Source organism: Protopterus annectens, chromosome 2.part1 (genome assembly GCF_019279795.1).
Source record: "Protopterus annectens isolate FY-2018-M chromosome 2.part1, PAN1.0, whole genome shotgun sequence".
Classification (NCBI taxonomy): Eukaryota; Metazoa; Chordata; order Ceratodontiformes; family Protopteridae; genus Protopterus; species Protopterus annectens.
Genome location: NC_056729.1, coordinates 1,798,421,215 through 1,798,442,404, shown reverse-complemented (window position 1 = coordinate 1,798,442,404; position 21,190 = coordinate 1,798,421,215). Strand labels below are relative to the sequence as shown.

At 42.7% G+C, this 21,190-nt stretch overlaps 1 protein-coding gene across 6 annotated transcripts in view; it reads right to left on the bottom strand.

Moving 5' to 3' along the window:
* USP48 (ubiquitin specific peptidase 48) overlaps window positions 1-21,190 on the bottom strand; it is a 3,461,715-nt gene that overhangs the window by 3,129,983 nt on the left and 310,542 nt on the right. The window lies entirely within an intron of this gene.

Sequence of the window (21,190 nt, the reverse complement as noted above, 5' to 3'; positions counted from 1 at the left end):
TTATCTTTAGGGACAAGGTCTTGTCACAAGCACTACGACCAGACAGCACATCTAATTTTTAGAGGCTGCTACCACTGCTACCACTTCTGGGCCAAACAAAAGATAAAACAATGCAGGAGAATGGGGATGCCTATACGGTGGCAGTGGCACAACAGATAGCATTGTTGCCTCACAGCAAGATGTTCTCCAGTTCTATTCTAGCCTGGTTGCCTTCTGTTAGGAGTCTACATGCCCTCCTTGTGTTCGTGTTACTTTCCTCCGGATGCTCTGGTTTCCTACCACATTCCAAAGAAATGCAACAGGTGGACTGGACACTCTAATTGGCCATAGGTGTGAGTGTACATGCAAGTGTGTGGTATAGAAGAACAACTCCGACAGGGCTAGTCCCTCAACAGTGTGAGCCTTGTCTCTAGCCGATTGTCACTGTTGAAGAGACACTCCAACCCCATCTGTAAAAATGGGAAAAGGGGTTGTGGATGGATGGAGGATAGGATGTTTCCTGCAGAAAGGGCTCTAATCCACATATGTGAAAGCTATGCACATCACTCAAACTTTTAGTGCAAGAAATCTGAACAAAGACTAAAATAATGGTGGGGACGAAGGCCCAGAAGAGAGAGACATGTTTAATATTGCTCTTATAAACTCTGAAAGTTGCTAGAACACCAGGACTTGTGTTAGCATGAATTTTCGGAAGGATATGAAGTCTGAAATTGAAATGTATGTTATTTAGCAACTTCAATCCAAAATGATGTGCTTGAAAACCTTACATTTTATGGGGAACAGACCAAAATATGAGGCAAAAAGATTCATACTGCTCAAATAATCCATATATGTACTTACTATAACTTTAAAAGAATACCCCATTCTTTAAAACCAGCAGGACTGAGGATGAATGTAAAATGTTTTAAAGTTATCAGGAAATCACCCCTTCTGTCATGTACCATATGTGCCCTTCTTTCCATACCTTCAGTCACATAGCTGAACACTGAGGAGAAGAAAATAGAGGTACAAAGGAAAGGAAACTCCTCAGACAAGATGCAAAGATGGTGAAAGACAAACAGTACGATAGAGTATGACTTTGTTTTTTTCAGTATTTTGACCCTGCTGTTCATCAGCCACTCACAATAAATGGTCTCCCCCAACACCAGACAACAATGGTCAGTCAAGAGGAGCCATCATTAATGCAGCCACTGGGGTGGTTTGTTTTTACACTTTGGGTATCTAACACTACTACTCATGTCCTGCAGTGCCTCAAAGCTCAGCGTACAATGGGCATAACTGTGAGGGCATGTTATTCACTTCTCCAGGTGAATTAATCCGTCTGCTTTACCCCACTACAACTCAACACTCCCAGGTGGTTTTGTTCCTCCATCTGGGAAATCTACCACAGGAACAAACAGTTAGACATCTATCTTGGCCTTGCCCACCAGAGAGGCAAACTAGCAGATAAGTGTCATTCCTTCCTTTCCCCATACCAGCAACAACATGCATCTAAGCTACTATTTGAAATCAGGTTGCCTGGGTCATAGAACTGCATCATCCTAGTCCATCCAAGCTGGCAGAGGGGATGCACCTTCTGATTACAGAAAGTATGCAACTGGTATTTGATAAAATAAGACCCCACTGTCTAACTTGCAGGACAAAGTTCTTGGCAAATCTTCTTTGGAAGTCAGCCTCCTGGGTACACATCACATTACACTCAGTCAGGCTCCCATGTCCCTTATGGACACAGGCCAGCGATAAAAAAGTGTTATCCTAACACCCCCTACAATACTTGGTTACCGCCCTAACATGTACCCCCATACAGATGCCCATGTTAAATCGTGACCCAAATGTCTTCGGGTGCATGGCTAGGTTTGTAAAGGCCCAAGTGGTCATTAGCTTGGTTAACTTATAAACAGACAAAAATAGCCACAAACAAACCCCCGGCCTTAAAAATCGGGTCTACTTTATTTACGTGAAAGTGTAAAATCGTTTATACATATGGATCAAACCATATGCATCGAAAGTGCAAGCCGTCGAAAACTGTAAACGGAAATTTCCGTAGGTGGAGATTTCCATTTATTTCAATGTAGTGCGATCTCGGAGTTGGTATATTTAAGTAGCAGGGGGTGTGGGGGTGCAGGGGGGCTTGCCCCCCTGCCTAAATCTTGTTTTTTTTCTGTGTATTTATTTTCTTTATTAACTTTCGACCGTTTAAGAGTTTGATGCATGTGTGTCGATCTTTATGCATTCGAACTTTTGAACATTCGAGTTAATAAAGTAGACCCTAAAAATCACATCCAATTTTCTTGCATCTTGCAAAATAACAGAAGAGCAGGCTACAACCACACTTGTCAGCTAAGGATGATTTGCAGAACAAAGCAGCAGACTGCTATAGTGTTAGTAGGGCATGTGCTTTAAACTAAAGGCACAGCCTTAACCATGTTATTTATAATACTCAATTCACTCAGTTAACTACCTAGAAACTGTGAGCTCAGAAACCTTTTGACCCAATTTGATATCTGCAAAGAAAATAAAGAAAAGAACGGTTGATTATCTGTGAAAAGAATTGGCCCCATCAGTTGAGATGCTCCGTGTACACACACATACATATATATATATATATATATATATATATATATATATACACACACACACACATACACATATACACATACACACCTACATATATACACATACATATACAGATCCATACACATGCCTGTATATTCCATGCCAACTGTTTTTGGGTTAGCTTAAATAACTTTCTGTAGCTACCATTGGCATAAAAGAGGAATTTCTATAATTATCTCAATGTCGCCGTGTAATACTAAACAAAAAGCTCTAACAGAGAGAGTGCAGAGACAGTGGACTGAAAGGGAAAAAAAAAAGAATACATTTCATTTTTGGAGTACAATATAAAAAGTGCGAACAAGGAACTGGGCTTGGCAATTACTGTACAGTATTAAAGGTTAGGAGTTACTTCATGTTGTCCAAAGTTCGATTCCCTCGGCCTCCATTACCTACTGTGAGACACTGTTAAAGTCAATTAACTAAAGAGAGCTCTGATACATTTGTTGAATTTCCTTGAGCTCATCAATGGATACCTGGACCTCATGCCTATTAACTACCTATGAAACTATGAACGGGGAAGTACTCTGGAAAGTACAATGTAAGAAAGCTTTACAGACTTTAATTGATGCAAAGAAAGAACAAAGTTCTGGAATAAAATTAGAAATGGTAACTAAATGATCTTTGCTAGAAAAAAAAAAACTGAAGCCAGAATCAAGACATTTCAGAAAGGCTATTCAGAATTCTTCCCTAATGGAAGTGTGAGAACTGAACAGTAAGGTGGGGAAGTTTGAAAATTAGACTTTGAGAATCAATGTTACACAGCTTCACAGGGCTTCACCTCACTGCACTCTCTCTGACATGAGGACAGAGTCCACCAGCAGCTCTGCTACATCCTCCAAGATAATTTATCTCAGCACAGAGGAAATACTCCAAGGTGAGAAAACATAAAAATTTTATATATTCCTTCTGACTGCACTTATATCTTGCTGTTCCAAGGATGTGATTACACTCAAATGATGCATGTGCACCTATCACAAACTGTAGGGAAAAGAAATAAAAAAGGGTCCTCTACCCCTGACGAATGACAAAATAGGAGTCCACTTACTCTTGTGTCTTCCAGGAGAAGGTCTTTAGCTTTTTTAAACAGAACAGTAGACATTTAATCTAGATTAGTAGCTATCAACGGAACTGGAGAAACTATGTTGTCAAGATTAGAAACTACAAAAGTCTAGATAAGATCTACCTGATGGGAGAAGCAACAATATGTTGGAAGGACAAAGATATAACCGTTTCTGCAGTAGCCAAGGATGAAAGGGGTGGAACCACATCTGACTGGAAATGAAGAGGCTATGCCGATAACTTTGGCCTTGAAAAGTATGGCTTTCTGAATAAACCTCAATCAAAGAGAACTAGAAGTAAAGCAAAGAGGAAGCCAAGGACATCTGCAAACAAGCACATCTACAGACTGATGCCCATCCCTTCCCATTATCAGAGAAAATAGTTGGGAAACACTGTCACACTGAGGCTTGCCCCACTGAAAAAAAGGCATCCTTACTACAGAGTGTCTCAAAGACTATTTATGGAGCATTAAGTAGAAAGAGGATGAACTTGTGCACCAGAGAATTCGTCACCCAAGAGAATTTGTCACCCAAGAAATAAGGTTAGTCACCAAGAAATGGTGGGATTTAAACTTCCAGTGATGGTATTGGGCTTAAGATGCTTTCTGGGGTCATTCCCAAGTTGTACAAATGTAAAACCACTTTATATTTTACAATGCTTTAAAAAGTAATATTTTAGTTTTAGTGAAAGGGTACTGGCATTAAGGACTAAACCTAGTAAAATCATCTAAAAAAAATATGTTACTGCATAAAAATTAGAGAAAGCACTACTGTCCTTAGTCAAGCATACAGCTGTGAGACAGAAGGTGGCTGCAGCATTTGACACTGAGGGAACATGTTATGCTGGTGATACAAGAAAGCTTGTAAAAAAACAGGATACTTACTTAGCAATGGCCAAAAATGTGATGAAGTAGTAGGGTCAAGTGCTGAATTACTCCTTGGATGCTCACCTTAAGAGATACAGGGAAACACACTCGCGCGCACACACACACACACACAATATATATATATATATATATATATATATATATATATATATATATATATATATATATATATATATATATGGAAGGAAGGGCTAAAAAAAAGATTCTTGCAACCATCACACCAGAAAAGAAGGAATAAGGAGAATGTGTGGTTTTCATACAAGAGAAGTAGCAAACTGGAATGGTTTACAATAATGCTATAAAGTTTACATACTTATTAATCCTGGGCCTGCAAGTGTTACTAGACAGTCGCACCATATTTTTGTTCATTTTGAGGCACTTGGGATAAACAATTAAATGTCATCGCTATTATCGTAGCCCTGTAAGACCAAGTGTTTTTTTTTTTACTAAGGACTATTCAAGTTTAGATTCTTTGAAAACAATTGCAGTTTCTATGTATGGGCATCATTTCACAGAACTAACTCTGGAAATTTAGCAGGCTTCATTTAGTTTTTTTTTTTTCTACCACAGGGTAAAGACTAGTTCTACAGACTTCCTGAGAATCCTCATGTAATTTATGAGCTGGGAAGAGATCACACTTGTCAATTATCTGGCACTGCTGAAAAGAGAGTCAGACATACTACCCAGTGTCTGGAACAAGCTCTCCATTCATGTGAAGCAGAGTTCCTCCCTAATCCGATTGAAGTGTAACTTGGACAAGTGGATGGAGAACAGCAAGTTCATCCCTGGTTTGACACCTATGTCTCTAATGGACACAGGCAGCCTGTAAATTGTTAATTTCCCAGGCCCCTGCTTGTAAAGGTTTCCCCTCCCAAGCCCCTGCTTACACTTATCAACTTGCCAGAGATTTGGGATGCATAGCTGGGCTTAAAAAGGCCCTTGTGGTCATTAGTCTAGTAAACACCTATGAACCTATCAGATAATAGTAGAAAAGGAATGGCTGACACTACTTCAAAGATTTTGCACTATTCTGCACATACAAAGGAAATTCCCTTTCTTTGGCATGAATGCTGTCAAAATAAAATATAGAGAATGCGATTGAAAAACAAGTCTAATATAATATAACAGATTTTGCTGAAAAAATTAGACCGTTTGTGACTAGACTTTGCTATGCAACTCTTACCTGAATATTCTACACAAACCCTATGCAGTCTTTACTTGGCAAATATACTTAAGCAATAATCCATGACTGGGTGTGGGCATATCTTGATTTACCCATGGCTGGCATGGTTTGATCACAAGGGAGAAGCCCAAGTGATTAAACAAAGCCAATCATGGGTAAATCCTGATATACTCATACCCATGAGTGGATTACTGCTACTATATAATGACATTTAAGAAAGAAATTGCTTACATTTCTTAAATAATATCTTTGTTTAATGCTGCTGTAGTGTTCCTCCATGTTTTTCCTTCTTTGCTGATGTACTCAGTATACATATCACCATGCCTGCACAGTACATTGGTGCAGTGCAGTACAAGCAACAGAGAAATCTGGTTTTTTTTTTGTTTTTTTTTTAAATGCAAGAAATTTGGACAAAGCCAAATATAAGTGGTAGGGGTAGGGAAGCCCCAAGAATAGGGAAATTTACTGGATTGAGAGTTTTTTTGCTAGCATGCATTTCCTGAAGGATGTGAAGACTAAATTGACTGCCAGTATTTAAAGACTTCCATCCCCAGTGGCTCATCAGAAAACTTTTTTTGTTTATTAAAAACAGGTAAAGACCAAGGCTACGAGGCAAAAATCTGGACATTTTGCAAAGATTCTGACAGTTGACAGGTACAACAGTCTCAGGAGATTTACAGAGGGACAGTGTATAAATACAAGGAAAATACATGCCAATATAATCCTCCTCCTCTGCCCCTGCCATTAACCCTTTACTGCCACAAATCTACCACTGCTGTCTTTCTTCTCCTCCTCAATCATTATGTGAGCCCCAATAACAGTCAGTACTATTACCCTCCTTTTCTTTCATCCATGATACTCTGCTGATCAAACATTCTGAAATCCTTTCCTTGCCACATTCACATGTTCATTTCTACCTAGGCGTGTCTCCTGTCCCATTGGTATTTGTACTCTGCACTTCTTAATATAATGCAATGCTCTGCCTCTTGTCCAAACAATTTGGCTCCACAAAGGGGGTGATAAAGTTGTCCTAGTGACATCCAGGTAACCTCAGATACTGGAATTGAATTAGATTATACTGAAAAAGAACTGCACAAACTGGATCCAAGCACAGGGAGGAGACAGAATTAGTAATAATAACCTGAGAAAACTTCAACAAGAACTTAGATTACCATTAGATCTATTGTTTACTAGGTCACAAATATGGTGAGATTCCTCAAGATTGGAAACAAGCGCTTAATAAACCTGCCTCTAAGGGAAAGGGGAGTAAGACAAACCCAGAGTCATACAGACCCTTAAGTCTACTTTCATGCTGGGGGAAAAATAATGGAGAAGGTTATTATTAGGATTGGATAGGCTGGGACCTGAAACCATATATCAACACGCACATATTGCAAATAGATCTGTTACCACCTTAAACCATGTTTTATAACAATATAATAACAGCTACGATTGAAAACTTGTGCTGTGATATAATTTAGACATAACTTCAGTTTTCAACAGGGTCATACACAAAACACTGATCAATAAATCAGAACAACTATTTATTGATGTACTCTTGATAAGATGGGTAAGCTGCATGACTTACAAATAGGACATGGCAAGTACCATACAGCACCTGGACAAGTGAAATTCTTGGTTACAGTCATGTTGTCCCACAGGCCTCTATCCTAGGCCCTTACTTGTTAAGATTGCATCTTTCAGACCTAACTTTTTCATCTGAGATGTTCTACAGTCTATATGCTGATGACCTGAAACTGGGTAAACTGATTACACGTGTTACAGATAAGACATGTCTGCAGAAGAACTTGACTAAATTGACCATTTGGGCACAGGAGAATAATATACTGATAAACACATCAAAAACTAATCGTATGAGATTTGGCAGACAAACTGAAAGGTGAATATAGCAATAACTGACAACAAGGGTGTGGTACACTGTGTGGTTTAATCACGAGGGCAATCCCTGAGTGATTAAACAAAGTCAACCATGGGTAAATCTTCAATATACCACACCACAGAGATGGTTATTACTATTATACAATAAAAAAAATTACTTACTTTTCTTAAATATCTTTGTATAATGGCACTTTGGTGTTCTTCCACGTTGCTTTCTGATCATGCTCTTTGATGATGTACTGCTCAAGCATATGGGACTGGAGTTCCCAAGCTTATGCAGTAAACAATAGAGAAAGGGCGATCTCTGTTGCTACTTTTTTTTTTTTAAAGAAAAAAAGAAGTGTAAACTCCAGACAGTTTAGCGGTATGAGAGACTGAAAAATACAAGGAAAATCAGGTATTCCTTTTACTTTGTACAACACATCTAAACATTAAAGCCAACAACCTGTAATGTTGTTTACTACTGCTGCAACTTTGTATCTCTATTTATCATGTACATGATGTGGAACTTTTCTCCCCGAGCATCTGCTGAAAAAGGACCTGCGTCCAGTTGAAATTTCCTGGTAAACAAATGTAAATAAATAAATCTGTTTTTTCTTGTATTTTCTGTGGTCTTGCACATAACTCTCAATCTTTCATTTAAAAAAATGTGAATATGTGTGCACTGTCTGAAGGAAAAATTCAAAAATTGAAATCCCGTCATTATTTAGTGACTTTTCTACTCAGTGATTTGTCAGTAAAAACACATTTTATGAGGAACAAAGTCACTAAACGAAATGCATTTCAGTTTCAGACTTTCTTTCATTCAGACTAATGCATGTCTACCATGTAATAACAGAAAAAAAAAGTCTGGGTATATGGGTAGATCCAGCTCGAGTTTTTCTAACTGTATCAATCAACTGGTTAATGACAGTTCTAGAAAGTACAGTTGTGTACCTACCATAAATGTAGATGTTAAGAGTGTACTCACTGTTGCAGTCATTACTCTTAGGTTATCCTGCTGGCAGGCTACCCTCAGTCGGTCAGAATCCCAAAGTCTAGGTACGGCTTCAGCTGCTGTCGCCTCTTCCCTGACGTCAGTGTGCCAGGGGTATAAAAGATGCAGCCGACGCCATTTTCTTCAGTTTTTCTTGCCCCAGATGTCAGGTGCCCCCCAAATTGGTAGGCTGAAAAAATATGTTAATAAAAAATACATGCACAAAAATAACATTCCCTTTATCTACAAGCAAATACACCAAATAGGTTGTATAGGATAGAGAAATGCTGAAAAGTCCCAGCAAAGAGAAGGGGGATGGTGGGTAACCTGGACTGCAAAGTACAGTTTTGTACCTACCATAAATGTAGATGTCCGAACAGGATAGCATCTGCAGTCATAACAAATGGTCTTTCCCCGTTGGGGGAAGAAAAGAAGGTGAGGTGGATTGCCTGGTTTAAAGACACCTGGATACCACCTTTAGGCATAAATGTGGGATTTTTCTCATGGACACCCTATCTTGACCTTCCCCATTAGTGGGGGTGCTTAATAGGTCTATTTTGTGGCATTCCCATTTCTTTGTGATGGCCTGGAAGAGCAACCATTGTAGTGCAGGGTGTTTGGTTGCATCCCAGGTGGTTGTGCCTGGAGCCATGCATAGGCAAGGTTCTTTCCCATTTCAAATAGGTATGTCTGAACTGGATGTTGTAGCTCATGTACATCATCCAAAAGGTGATGTACCACATGACTGTGGTGTTGTCTGTCCTTACCTCCCCTGTTTGTTCTGTGAATGGTCATTAAATGTGTTGGATTGCTCTTTTACTGAAAGCCTTCTTGAGGAATTGTCTGAATTTCTGGATTGCTAGTTTTACTGCCAGCATATCTTTGGTTTATGTGCAGCCAAAGCTGGTGGGGGAGTCCACAACTCTGGTTATGGTTTTGGGTCTGAGGCTCTGTTGCAGCATTCCAAGGATTTGCCTGTTGCATGGTTTGAGCCTACAGGCCCACCATAGGAACTCCTGTTTTAGGAATAGGTTAGTGGGATTTCATAGAACAGCTGGTTCAGGCATGGGATTAGTGGCCTTTCGTGGAGAGCTGTGCCTGTTCTGAGACCATAAATCTGTTGCTTCACAACATTATGCATGATGCCATGAAGCCATGTGGGACCCTGCATCTTTTTTGCTGCCAGTAAGCCCTGCTTCTGCTTGCTGTATAATTGTAAGAAGTCTGCTTTGTTTTTTTTGTTTTTTGGAGTTGGGATTGTTTTTCTTTTTCTTCTCCAGTTAGGAAACCCATTTGTTTTGCTGTGTGGCCCTCAATCAGTCTTGTTCGTGTTGACTTTTGGGATGGTATCAGGTAATCTTTGTATTATGACTGGTAATGTAGTTCTGTGTAGACTTTGTATGTCTCTTTGTAAATCGCTTTGTAGCAGGCTTTTGTTGTAAAGGCTTGTAACAGGCAGTCGCCCAGGTATGGAGCTTGTATGCTCAGCAGTGAGGCAGTGAGCGATACTGATGCCAGCATTACAATGCTACTCTGGGGCTAATGCTGAAGATTGATGCTGCCTGGTGATAATGCTCGTCATATGGTGAAATCTGAGGTATCTTGGGGACGGTGATCCTCCCTTGAGATCTAGAGATTCAGCCAGCCCAGACAACTGCCCAGCATAGAGAAGGAAGAAGAATAAAGCATTTTGAATTTTGGGACAATGATGTATGTGTTTATGCATTTGAGACGACAGGTCGAGTCTTCTTCTCCTTCTTTGTCTCTTTCGGTAGGTAGGGAAACTTGGTGAACTTTGCCCTGTTCTGTTCTGTTATTGGTACTCTTTCCACAGCTCTTATCTTTGTTGCTTATGCTATCTGGTTTTTTTGTTTTTGTTTTTTGGTTTGGTTTGGTATTTTTGCATTTACTCAAGGAAGTGGAAGGAAGTGAAACCTCCTATGTCTATCAAGTTGCAAAAACTTGTTGTGTTTTGCCATGTAGTTTTCAAATTTCGAAAAAAAAGGCTAATAAATCGCTGTGCTGTGCTCCCTGGTAGGCGTGGCCAGGAGCCAAGTCAGTCAAGTGTCCTGTCCTGTCCTGTTGCAGTTGCATGTGCCTGTGTGCTTATTGTGCCTGCATTGCCACTGTCACCCCCTGTAGGCACCTCTCTGATTGATTTCTGCCTCTGCCAATTTTGGCCACTTGCTGAGCAGGCGTACTCAAATAGATCCCAAATATCTAATTCTTTTGTATTAACAGCTTTGTTTTCTTTGCTTCTTCATGATCCTGTTCTTTCTGCACACATTGCTTCTCATCACTGTGCCAGACATGGCTGATCTAAAATGATACCTCCAGTGCATCATGCATCATTTTTAACCTAAAGAATGGTTACTAACCCATGTTATTCACCATTTCTCCAACAAGGAGTCATCTTTATCTAACTCAGTGGACAGCTTCTAGTTTATAATTATAACTGACTCTCATATGACTCTGCTCTGAAACTGACAGTTTAAAGCTCTAGTAGCAGAGTAGCAGAGGTGCAACAGTTTTCCATCTCTTTTCGTGACCTGGATTCCTTCCTGAGAGGTAGGTTTTTTGGAAGGGTCGCAGGTTATAGCCCAGGGGACTGGGTTTTGCTCAGGAGGGCGTAGTGGGGTGATGGTGGTGTGGGCCTGTATAGGTGGGGCACCCTTGCAGGCTCATCTGCAGTGGCAGGGGTGTAAGGTAACAGCTGGAGGATCAGTATCAGAATCGCATCAATCAGGCTACACAGGCAGTACACAAGGCATAGCTATGGCCTATGTTAGGTAAGCTATGAAATATCCTAAGCCTTGGCCTGAAATCTGATCCCTGCAAATCTTCATTGATCTTTTCTGGCTTCTGGCATGGTGGTTCAAGGTTGAAAATTCCTCTGGGTGTGGAGGTATGATAGGAATGATTCCTCAGCACCGGAATCTTCAATGGTGGTAAAAGGAGGAGAATCTGGCTTCTCTATTATGTCTGAGTCATCCCAAATCACTGTCAGGGACACTGGCTCGGGCTCTGCTCTAGGTCTCTTTTCTGGGGCTGAGAGGGCCTGTCTGGGTGCAGTGAATACACTCGAACATCTACATTTATGGCAGGTACACAACTTTACTATGTTCATCGTGTTTCACTGTTGCAGTCATTACTCTTTGGTTGAATCCCAAAGCTGAGGATGGGTGGCTGGGCTAAATAGGATTAGGAGAGGCTATGAAGCCCTGCAAAACTGCAGTGGCAAAGCCTGCTCTGGACTAAAGAGGCAAGTGGTAGTGCTTTGTGAAAGTGTGCACTTAACTCCAAGTTGCAGCCTCTAAGATATCTTTGGTTGGTACTCCTCCGAGGAAGACTGCTGAAGTGGCTGCTGCTCTGGTGGAATGAGGCCTAATGCCCTTAGGCACTGATTTGCCATGTTGAAAATAGCAGAAAAGGATGCAAAGGCCTATCCATTTAAAAATAGTCTGTTTTGAGATGGCCTTTCCTTGTGATCCTGCAGCATACGACATTAAAAGTTGCTCAGTTTTTCTGAAAGCTTTAGTTCTGCCCAGGTATAAACGTAACTGCCTGTGTATGTCCAAAGAATGCAGAATTTTCTCACCCTTGTTCTGTGGATTTGGATAAAAGGTAGGCAAAGTGAATGGTTTGGTTGAGGGCCACACTGGATACAGTACAGTTTTGTACCTACCATAAATGTAGATGTCCGATAGATATGCAACTGCAGTCATAACATATGGGTTGTCCTGCCTCAGGCAGCCCTCGGTCGGCCGGATTCCAAAGTCTGGGTCCGACGTCGGCTGATGTCGCATTTCTCTCCGACGTCAGAGCGGCTGGAGTATATAAGCATCAGCCGATGCCATCTTCTTCAGTGTTTCTTGCCCCAGATGCCAGGTGCCCTCCAATGAAGGCTGTAATCAAATTGGAAGACAAAAATAGGTTTCCAGACAATAAATAAGCAATAAACAGATACACCATAACAGATATCCCCAGCTAAGGATAATAGGGATAGGAGTGGACCCAAGGCATAGAGGGAAGGAGGGAGGAAAACCCGACTGCAGTTGCATATCTATCGGACATCTACATTTATGGTAGGTACAAAACTGTACTATGTCCTTCAAGAATGCAACTGCAGTCATAACATATGGGTTGAATACCATAGCTTAGCTGGGGGAGGTGGTATGCTCTAAGAAGAGGATGGTGTAGCTATCAATCCCTGCAGGACTGCCGAAGCAAAGCCTGCTCTGGATCTGGAATATAAAGGGAGGTTGTAGTGTTTGGAGAATGTATGCATGGAGCTCCATGTAGCAGCTTCTAGAATGTCTTTTGTAGGCACCCCTCTTAAGAATGCTGTAGAGGTGGCTGTAGCTCTGGTGGAGTGTGGTCTGACATTGGCTGGTACACTCTTTCCATGGAAGGAATTACAGAATCTGATGCAATGCCCAATCCATTTTGAAATTGTCTGTTTGGAAATTGCTTTTCCTTGTACTGCAGGGGCATAAGCCACAAAAAGCTGATCAGGCTTCCTACTGGTCTTGGTTCTGTCCAGGTAGTAGCGAAGTTGTCTGTGAATGTCCAAGGTATGCAACAGTCTCTCCCCTTTGTTCTCAGGATTGGGAAAGAAAGTAGGCAGGTGAATTGCTTGATTTAAAGAAACCCTAGATACCACTTTTGGCAGAAAGGTAGGGTTGGTTCATAAGGAGACCCCGTCTCTGTGAAAGGTTATGAACGGTGGTATTGCCATTAGGGCCTGTAATTCCGAAACCCTTCTTGCTGAGGTAATTGCCAACAGGAAAGCTGTCTTCCATGAGAGAAATTGTAAGTCCACAGAAGCTGCTGGCTCAAAGGGGGTAGAGTCAGTTTTTCTAGGACAAAGTTGAGGTCCCAAGCTGGTACTGGAGCCTTTCTTGGTGGCTTTATATTCTTGATTCCCCTAAGGAATTGCCTTAAAGGATGTGAAAACACAGGTGGATCAGTGTTGTATCTAGCTGAAATAGCTGAAGTATGTATTTTTATGGAAGAATATGAGAGTCCATTCTGTAGCATATCTGCCAAATATTCCAGAATGAGTGGGATGTTCAATAATGATGCATCATGACCCTTGCTGGTATTCCAAATGCTGAATCTCTTCCATTTTGCTGAGTAAACCTTTCTGGTGGATGGTCTTCGGGCTTCTGTTAGTATCCGCTGAACTTCCTTAGAGAGAGATAGATTGAGGTTGTTCATGGGATCTCCCAAGCTGTTAGCTGCAGCGTCTGAATGTTGGGATGTACTGTCTTGAAGTTGTGTTGAGTCAAAAGTTGGGGCCATTGGGGAAGGGCCCACTTTTGTGTGACATATGCTCCGTAGTAGTGGGTACCAGTGTTGTCTTGGCCAGTTTGGAGCTATTAGGATCCCCTTGGGCTTCTCTGCTTTGATCTTTAGTAATACTGTGGTCATCAGTGGCAGAGGTGGGAATGCATAGATTTTTAGGAAGTTCCAGTTGAATGAGTGAGCATCTATTTTCCATGCTTGTGGATGATATGTCCTTGAACAGAACTTTTGTAGATGATGATTGAGGTGGGAGGCAAATAGGTCTACTTCTGGCCTGCCCCATGTCGATGTGAGTCGTATGAAGATTTCTGGATGTAACCTCCACTCGTGGGGGTCCAGGAAATTCCTGCTTAGGTTGTCCGCCAGCACATTGTCTTTGCCTGGAACAAACTGGGATTGCAACTGTATGTTTAGGCTCAGTGATTTTTCCCAAAGATTCATTGTCAGTCTGCAAAGGGGTAAGAATGGGTGCCCCCCTGCTTGTTTATGTACCACATCACAGTGGTGTTGTCTGTCCGTATTAGCAGGTGGTCTTGCTGAAGTTGTTGTTGAAAGGCCTCGATGGCATGCATTGCTGCCAGCATTTCTTTTTGGTTGATATGCAGATGTGTTTCCTTTGGGGACCATTGTCCTTGAATACATCTGCCCTCCATGTGCGCCCCCCATCCTAGGTCTGAGGCGTCTGTGGTCATGGTCTGTGTTATCTGAGGTTTTTTGAACGACATGCCTGTGTTTGCCTGGCTTACCGAGGCCCACCATAGAAATTCTTTTTGTAGGCATGGAATGAGCGGTATGGTTGTCTCTAGGTTGTTGCTGTGTTGAGACCATAAGCTTTTTAGGTACCATTGAAGCTTTCTCATGTGTAGCCTTGCTAATGGAACCAGTAGAATGCAGGAGGCCATGTAACCCAGGGCCTGTAGGAATCTCCTTGCAGTCATCTGGGTGAGCTTTGCCAAACCTTTGAAATAATGAGTTAACTTCTTTTGCTTGTCTTCTGTCAGGTAAGCCATTTGAGAGGCTGTGTCTAATTTGGCTCCTAAGAAGGTTATTTGCTGGGATGGCTGAAGTCTTGACTTTTGGGAGTTGACTGTGTATCCCAGAGCCTGTAGCAATTGTATGACATAATTCAAGTTTTTTATCAAAATCAGTTTGTCGTCCGCTTGTATGAGACAGTCGTCCAGGTACGGGTAGATTTGGATCCCCTGGAGCCTGCAATGAGCAATTACTGAAGCCAGGCATTTCGTGAATACTCTGGGCGCAGTAGATAAGCCAAATGGCAATGCTGAGAATTGATAATGCTCTGGCCCTGCAAGAAATCTGAGGTATCTTCTGCAGCTGTGTCTGATAGGGACATGCAGGTATGCCTCCTTGAGGTCCAGAGTAATCAGCCAAGACCCCTTGCCCAGCATGGGAAGGAGTTGCTGCAGAGTCAGCATTTTGAACTTTGGTACTATGAGAAAAGTGTTTAATGCGGACAAATCCAGTATTGGTCTCCATTGAGTTTCTTTTCTTGGAACAAGGAACAGTCTTGAATAAAACCCTGGCCTTGTTCTTGTTGTGGAACTTTTCTATTGCTTTGATCTGAGCAAGCAGAGAAATTTGCTTGATAGCCTCTGCCCTCTGGTTTTGAGGTAGGTTTGGCATGCCTTGTTTTCTTGGCAAGGTATGAAAGTGGAACCTGTAACCTTGGTCAATAATGTCCAAAATCCATTTGTCCTTTGTCAATCTGTGCCAATTGTCTGAAAACAGAGATAATTTTCCGCCCAAAGGAGCTTCTGTTTGCTCCTTGGTCAGCGGAAGTAGAGGAAAGTCATTGGGATTGTCCCTGTGGGGCAGGAGAAACCCCTGTGTCACTTCTTTGGTTTGCTGGTTGCCATTGTCGTCCCCTGTAGGAACCTCTGTATTGTCCTCTTCCTCGGCCACGCCTGTTTTTGCCCCTTTGAAATCTTTCAGGATTAGGAAAGGACCAGTTTTTAGAAGGCCAATTCCTGCTGAATCTGGGTGGCTGAACTTGGAGGAAATCTTTGAACTGTCTGAACTGACTTGGCTTTTTCCTCAATGGACTTTAACACATCTTTAGCATTAGCACCAAAAAGCTTGTTCTTTTCCAAGGGTGCATCAAGAAGTTTTGCCTTAACATGATCTGGTAGAGGTTGTTCTTTTAACCATGCATGTCTACGAATGACCGCCCCCTGTCATAGCTGCCCTACATGAAGCTTCCAATGCATCATATCTACACTGAAGAAAGTGATTGCTGACTTGCTGAGAATTATGTACAGCCTCCTGTAAAGACTTCCTATCTAAAGGTTCAGGAGAAGCCAAAGTTTTCTGTAAATCATCTAACATGTAATCCTGATATTGAAACATATGAAAGAGACAATTGAGAGCTCTCATAGATAAAGTAGTGCAAGTGTAAACCTTCTTCCCCCATCTCTCTAATGACCTAGCTTCCCTGTTGGAAGGCAAAGGATTTTTGGAGGTGGTAGCTGAAACCCCTTTCGGTCCCTGTGAAATTGTTTCTAAATCAACAGCATGGGCCCTAAAGAAATGAGAATGTGTTTCTGGGACCCTATAGTATCTGTCAGGCTTGGCAGGAGCGGGAGGGAGAGTATCAGGGGTAACACTGGAGTCAGAGTATAGATCATCCAAAACATCAAGCACAGGAGGTATAGCTAAGGGCCTGTGTTGGAGCTTTTTAAGGAAGGTTCGAAGGCGCTTTCTGGAATCAGAATATTCCTGGCCTTGCCACTTAAAATGTTCCCTCATGGAATGCAGAACTTCCCCAAAAGAAATATCCTCAGGAGGGAGGCCGAGGGGATGGAGTCCTCTGCATCTGAGTCCTCATAGGTCTGGAAGGGCTCTTCCTGGCTATCGGAGTGAACAGAGTCCTCAGAATCTTCATCTGAAGGAGAGGGTCAGAGGGTTCAACCCTGGGCCTCTTATCAGGAGGAGGCCGGGATCCTCTCTCAGGATGGGCCTGGGAACCTCTGATCATGGAAATTAAGTCTGCGGCCATAGTCATGATTTGTGCTTCAGGAGTAGGCTGAGGTAAGGCTTTAGCAGTAAGGTGCTTGGTCTTGCTGGCTGCCTTAGCACGTGTGTAGGCCTTGATAGACATGGACATGGGAGGCCTAGCAGCTCCACGTGCAGGAGTGACCTTATCCACAGCAATGGTCTCGGGCATTTCCTCGGTTTCAGTATCCGGAGGAAAATCAATAACTGGCGTCTGTGTGGACTCCGGTATCGGAGGTATCAGTAACGCGGTGTCTTCGGTTCGGAGTGGTGAAATAACCGCCTCAGAGGGAACCGGGGCACTCGCGGTAGGTTTTGGCGTGGTGTCGGAGGAAGACGCGGGCCGAGGATGTCGGTCCCGGTCTTTTCGTTTCTTAGGAGTCTGCGATGTCGGTAGTTCCAACAGCATCGTATAATTGTATTTTTCGCCGAAAAAGTCTTCAGCGAACTCCGCCCGGCACCTGAGAGTGCACTTATTGAAGCGAGCACAGGCGGCACAGGCCGAGACGTCGTGGTCTGGGCCAAGGCAAGGAAGACATAAGAGTGGAAATCCTTATGAGGTATTTGTTTACCACAAGACAAACAATTATTTACTTCTTCAGTAATTTCTGACATCGGCTGAGGCAAGAAAAGGTCCCCAACGGGGTACTTAGCTTTTTTGATGACTTCGGATTCGAAGCATACAGGAGCTGACCGACCGGCACTTGCGAACTGTTTCTGCTTCGGGCACCGCGCGGCAAGAAAGACTGAAGAAGATGGCGTCGGCTGATGCTTATATACTCCAGCCGCTCTGACGTCGGAGAGAAATGCGACATCAGCCGACGTCGGACCCAGACTTTGGAATCCGACCGACCGAGGGCTGCCTGAGGCAGGACAACCCATATGTTATGACTGCAGTTGCATTCTTGAAGGACATCACCTTAGGCATGAATGTAGGGTTTGTCCTCAGAGAAACCCTGTCTTGATGAAAAATGATAGGTTCCACAGCCATGAGTGCCTGTAACTCCGAGACTCGCCTTGCAGAGGTTAATGCTAGGAGTAGAGCTGTTTTCCAGGATAAAAATTTTATATCTGCTGTTGAAGCTGGCTCGAAAGGAGGCAGTGAGTTTTTCCAAAACATAATTTAGGTCCCAGGCCGGAATTGGTGCTCTCCTCGGAGGCCTAATGTTTTTGGCCCCTCTGAGGTACTGCCTTATTAAAGGATGAGAAAAGATAGGTGGTTCAGTATTGTAATGGGCTGAAATGGCAGAGGCATGAATCTTAATTGATGAGAAAGAAAGGCCTTTGTTCAGCATCTCAGTTAGGTATTGTAAAATCTGACGTATATTTGGTACACACGTGTCAATGCCTTGCTCCTGGTTCCAAGCACAGAATCTCGTCCATTTTTCTGCATATGATTTTCTGGTACTGGGCCTCCTGGCCTCCAAGATAACATCCATAACAGCTTTTGAAAGAGGAGTGTTCTGAATGGTTACATTATCTGCCATGCTGCCAGATTTAAGGTCCTGAGTTGGCTGTGCAGGATCTGATTGTTTTGTTGGGTCAGCAAGTGAGAAGTTTGAGGCAATATCCATCCTGGACCTTGAGACAAGCTCTTTAGGACTGGGTATCAGTGCTGGCGTGGCCAGTCTGGTGCAATCAGTATCATTTTTGGCTTCTCTTGTCTGACCTTTAGGAGTACCCTGGGAAGGAGAGGCAGTGGTGGAAAGGCATATACTGTTAGATTTTTCCAGCTGAAAGATAGGGCGTCCACTTTCCATGCTTGCTTGTGATAAATCCTTGTGCAAAATCTCTGCAATTGGCAGTTGTGAGGGGAGGCAAATAGATATATGTCTGGGCATCTCCATTTCCTTATTATCATGCTGAAGACTTGTGGATCCAGTTTCCATTTGTGGGGCTCCAGGAGGTTTCTACTTAGTTCGTCTGCTAGAGTTATTTGTTTTTCCTGGCAGGAATTGTGCTTGCAGGTGAATTTGAAAAGCCAATGCTGTGTCCCATAAGGTCATTGCTTGTCTGCAGAGAGGGTAGGAATGTGTACCTCCCTGTTTGTTTATGTACCACATGACTGTAGTATTGTCCGTCTTTATCAGTAGTTGTCCTGGATGAAGCAGGTTCTTGAAAGCTGTCAGGGCATTTTGAACAGCTAGCATCTCTTTTTGATTGATGTGAAGATGCATCTGGTTTGCAGGCCATGTGCCCTGAATACATTTTCCTGCCATATGGGCCCCCCAGGCATAATCTGATGCATCTGTTGTCAGTGCCTGTCTGGCTGTGGGTAAACTGAATGACAGACCCTTGTTGTGGTGACAGGCTTCTGCCCACCATCGAAACTCCTGTTGCAGGTAGGGAATGAGTGCAATTACTGTCTCCAAGCTGTGGCAATGCTGAGTCCAAACACTTTTTAGACATCATTGTAGTTTCCTCATATGCAGTCTGGCATATGGAATTAGTAGAATGCAGGATGCCATGAAACCCAGGGCCTGCAGGATTTTCCTTGCAGATAAGTGGGTTTTTGTTGCCAATTTCTTGAAGTAAGAAGTCAGATGCTTTTGTTTGTCTGGCGTGAGATAAGCCATCTGGGCAGTAGTATTTAAGTTTGCACCCAGGAATATTATGTCTTGAGAGGGCACTAGTTTTGATTTCTTTTCATTTACTGTGTACCCTAGGCCAGTTAGTAATCTTTTTACAAATGCCAGATGCTTTAGAAGAATGTCTTTGTTCTCTGCTTGAATTACGCAGTCATCCAAGTAGGGATATATTTGAATTCCTCTATGCCTGCAAAATGCAATTACTGGTGCCAGGCACTTTGTAAAGACCCTGGGCGCAGTAGATAAGCCAAAGGGCAGTGCAGAGAATTGGTAATGCATTGCGCCAGCTATGAATCTGAGGTATCTTCTGCAAGACTGTCCGATTGGGACATGCAGGTATGCCTCTTTTAGGTCCAAAGTTACCAGCCAAGCCTTCTTGCCCAGCATGGGAAGTAGCTGCTGTAGAGTCAACATCTTGAATTCTGGAACTTACAGAAACGTATTTAGTATAGACAGGTCCAGTACTGGCCTCCAGGTTCTGTCCTTCCTGGGTACTAGGAAAAGTCTGGAGTAAAATCCTTGTCCCTGCTCTTGTTATGGTACTTGCTGAATGGCACTCATGTCCATGAGGGCTGTAATTAGTTTTTGCGCCTCTGCCCATTGATTGCGTGTCAGGTCTGGCATACCTTTTGTCCTTGGTACAGTGTGAAAATGGAACCTCTAGCCTTGGGACACTATGTTCAAGACCCATTTGTCTTGGGTAATCATTTGCCAATTTGATGAAAAAAGTGCTAGTTTTCCCCCTAAGGGGGCTGCCAAAAAAAACAGCTTGGATCTGGCAGAGGAAAGTCACTGGGACTGTTTCCTGTAAGGTTGTGATTTGTCTTCTCCGCTTTTGGAGGTAGGAGCACCCTATTGTTTAGGCCTGTATGAGCCTTGGGGCCGAGATCTGCCTCTGGGATGCCTGTATCTGCCTCTTTGTGGTCTGTCTGACACTGGAATGGACTAATTTTTAGAAGGCCAGTTCCTGTTAAACCTGGGTGGCTGTACCTGTAAGAAATCCTTGACTGTCTGCATGGATTTTGCTTTATCCTCCATTTTTTCAAAACTTCTTCTGCTTTAGTACCAAAGTGTCATGCTGCAATGGTGCATCTAATAATTTTGCTTTAATATGATCAGGCAGATTCTGCTCCTTTAACCAAGCATGCCTTCTAACAGAACCTGTGACAGCGGCCCTGCATGAGGCCTCCAGTGAATCATAACCACATTGCAAAGTATGCTTTCCCACTTGTTCAACTGCATGCAATAAATCCTGGAATTCCTTGTTCTCTGAACATTCAGTACTTGTCAACAATTTCTGTTTAAGCAGGGACATTAAATATTGCTGATATTTAAGCATATGAAACTGACAATTTAAAGCCCTTACAGCCAAGGTAGCAGAAGTGTATACTTTTTTCCCCCATCTGTTTAGAGCCCTAGAATCCCTATCAGAGGGGACAGGGTTTTTTGCAGTGGAGGCTTTAACCCCTTTGGGACCCTGAGATATAGTTTCGGGATCAGCAGCAGTGTTTTTATATAGGAATTTATGAGAATCCGGAACCCTGTAGTATCTGTCTGGCTTAGCAGGTGCAGGGGGTGAAGAGTCAGGGGACAGGCCGGACTCTGAAAATACATCATCTACGATGTCTAAAACAGGAGCAATAGCAAGGGGTCTGTGCTGATGA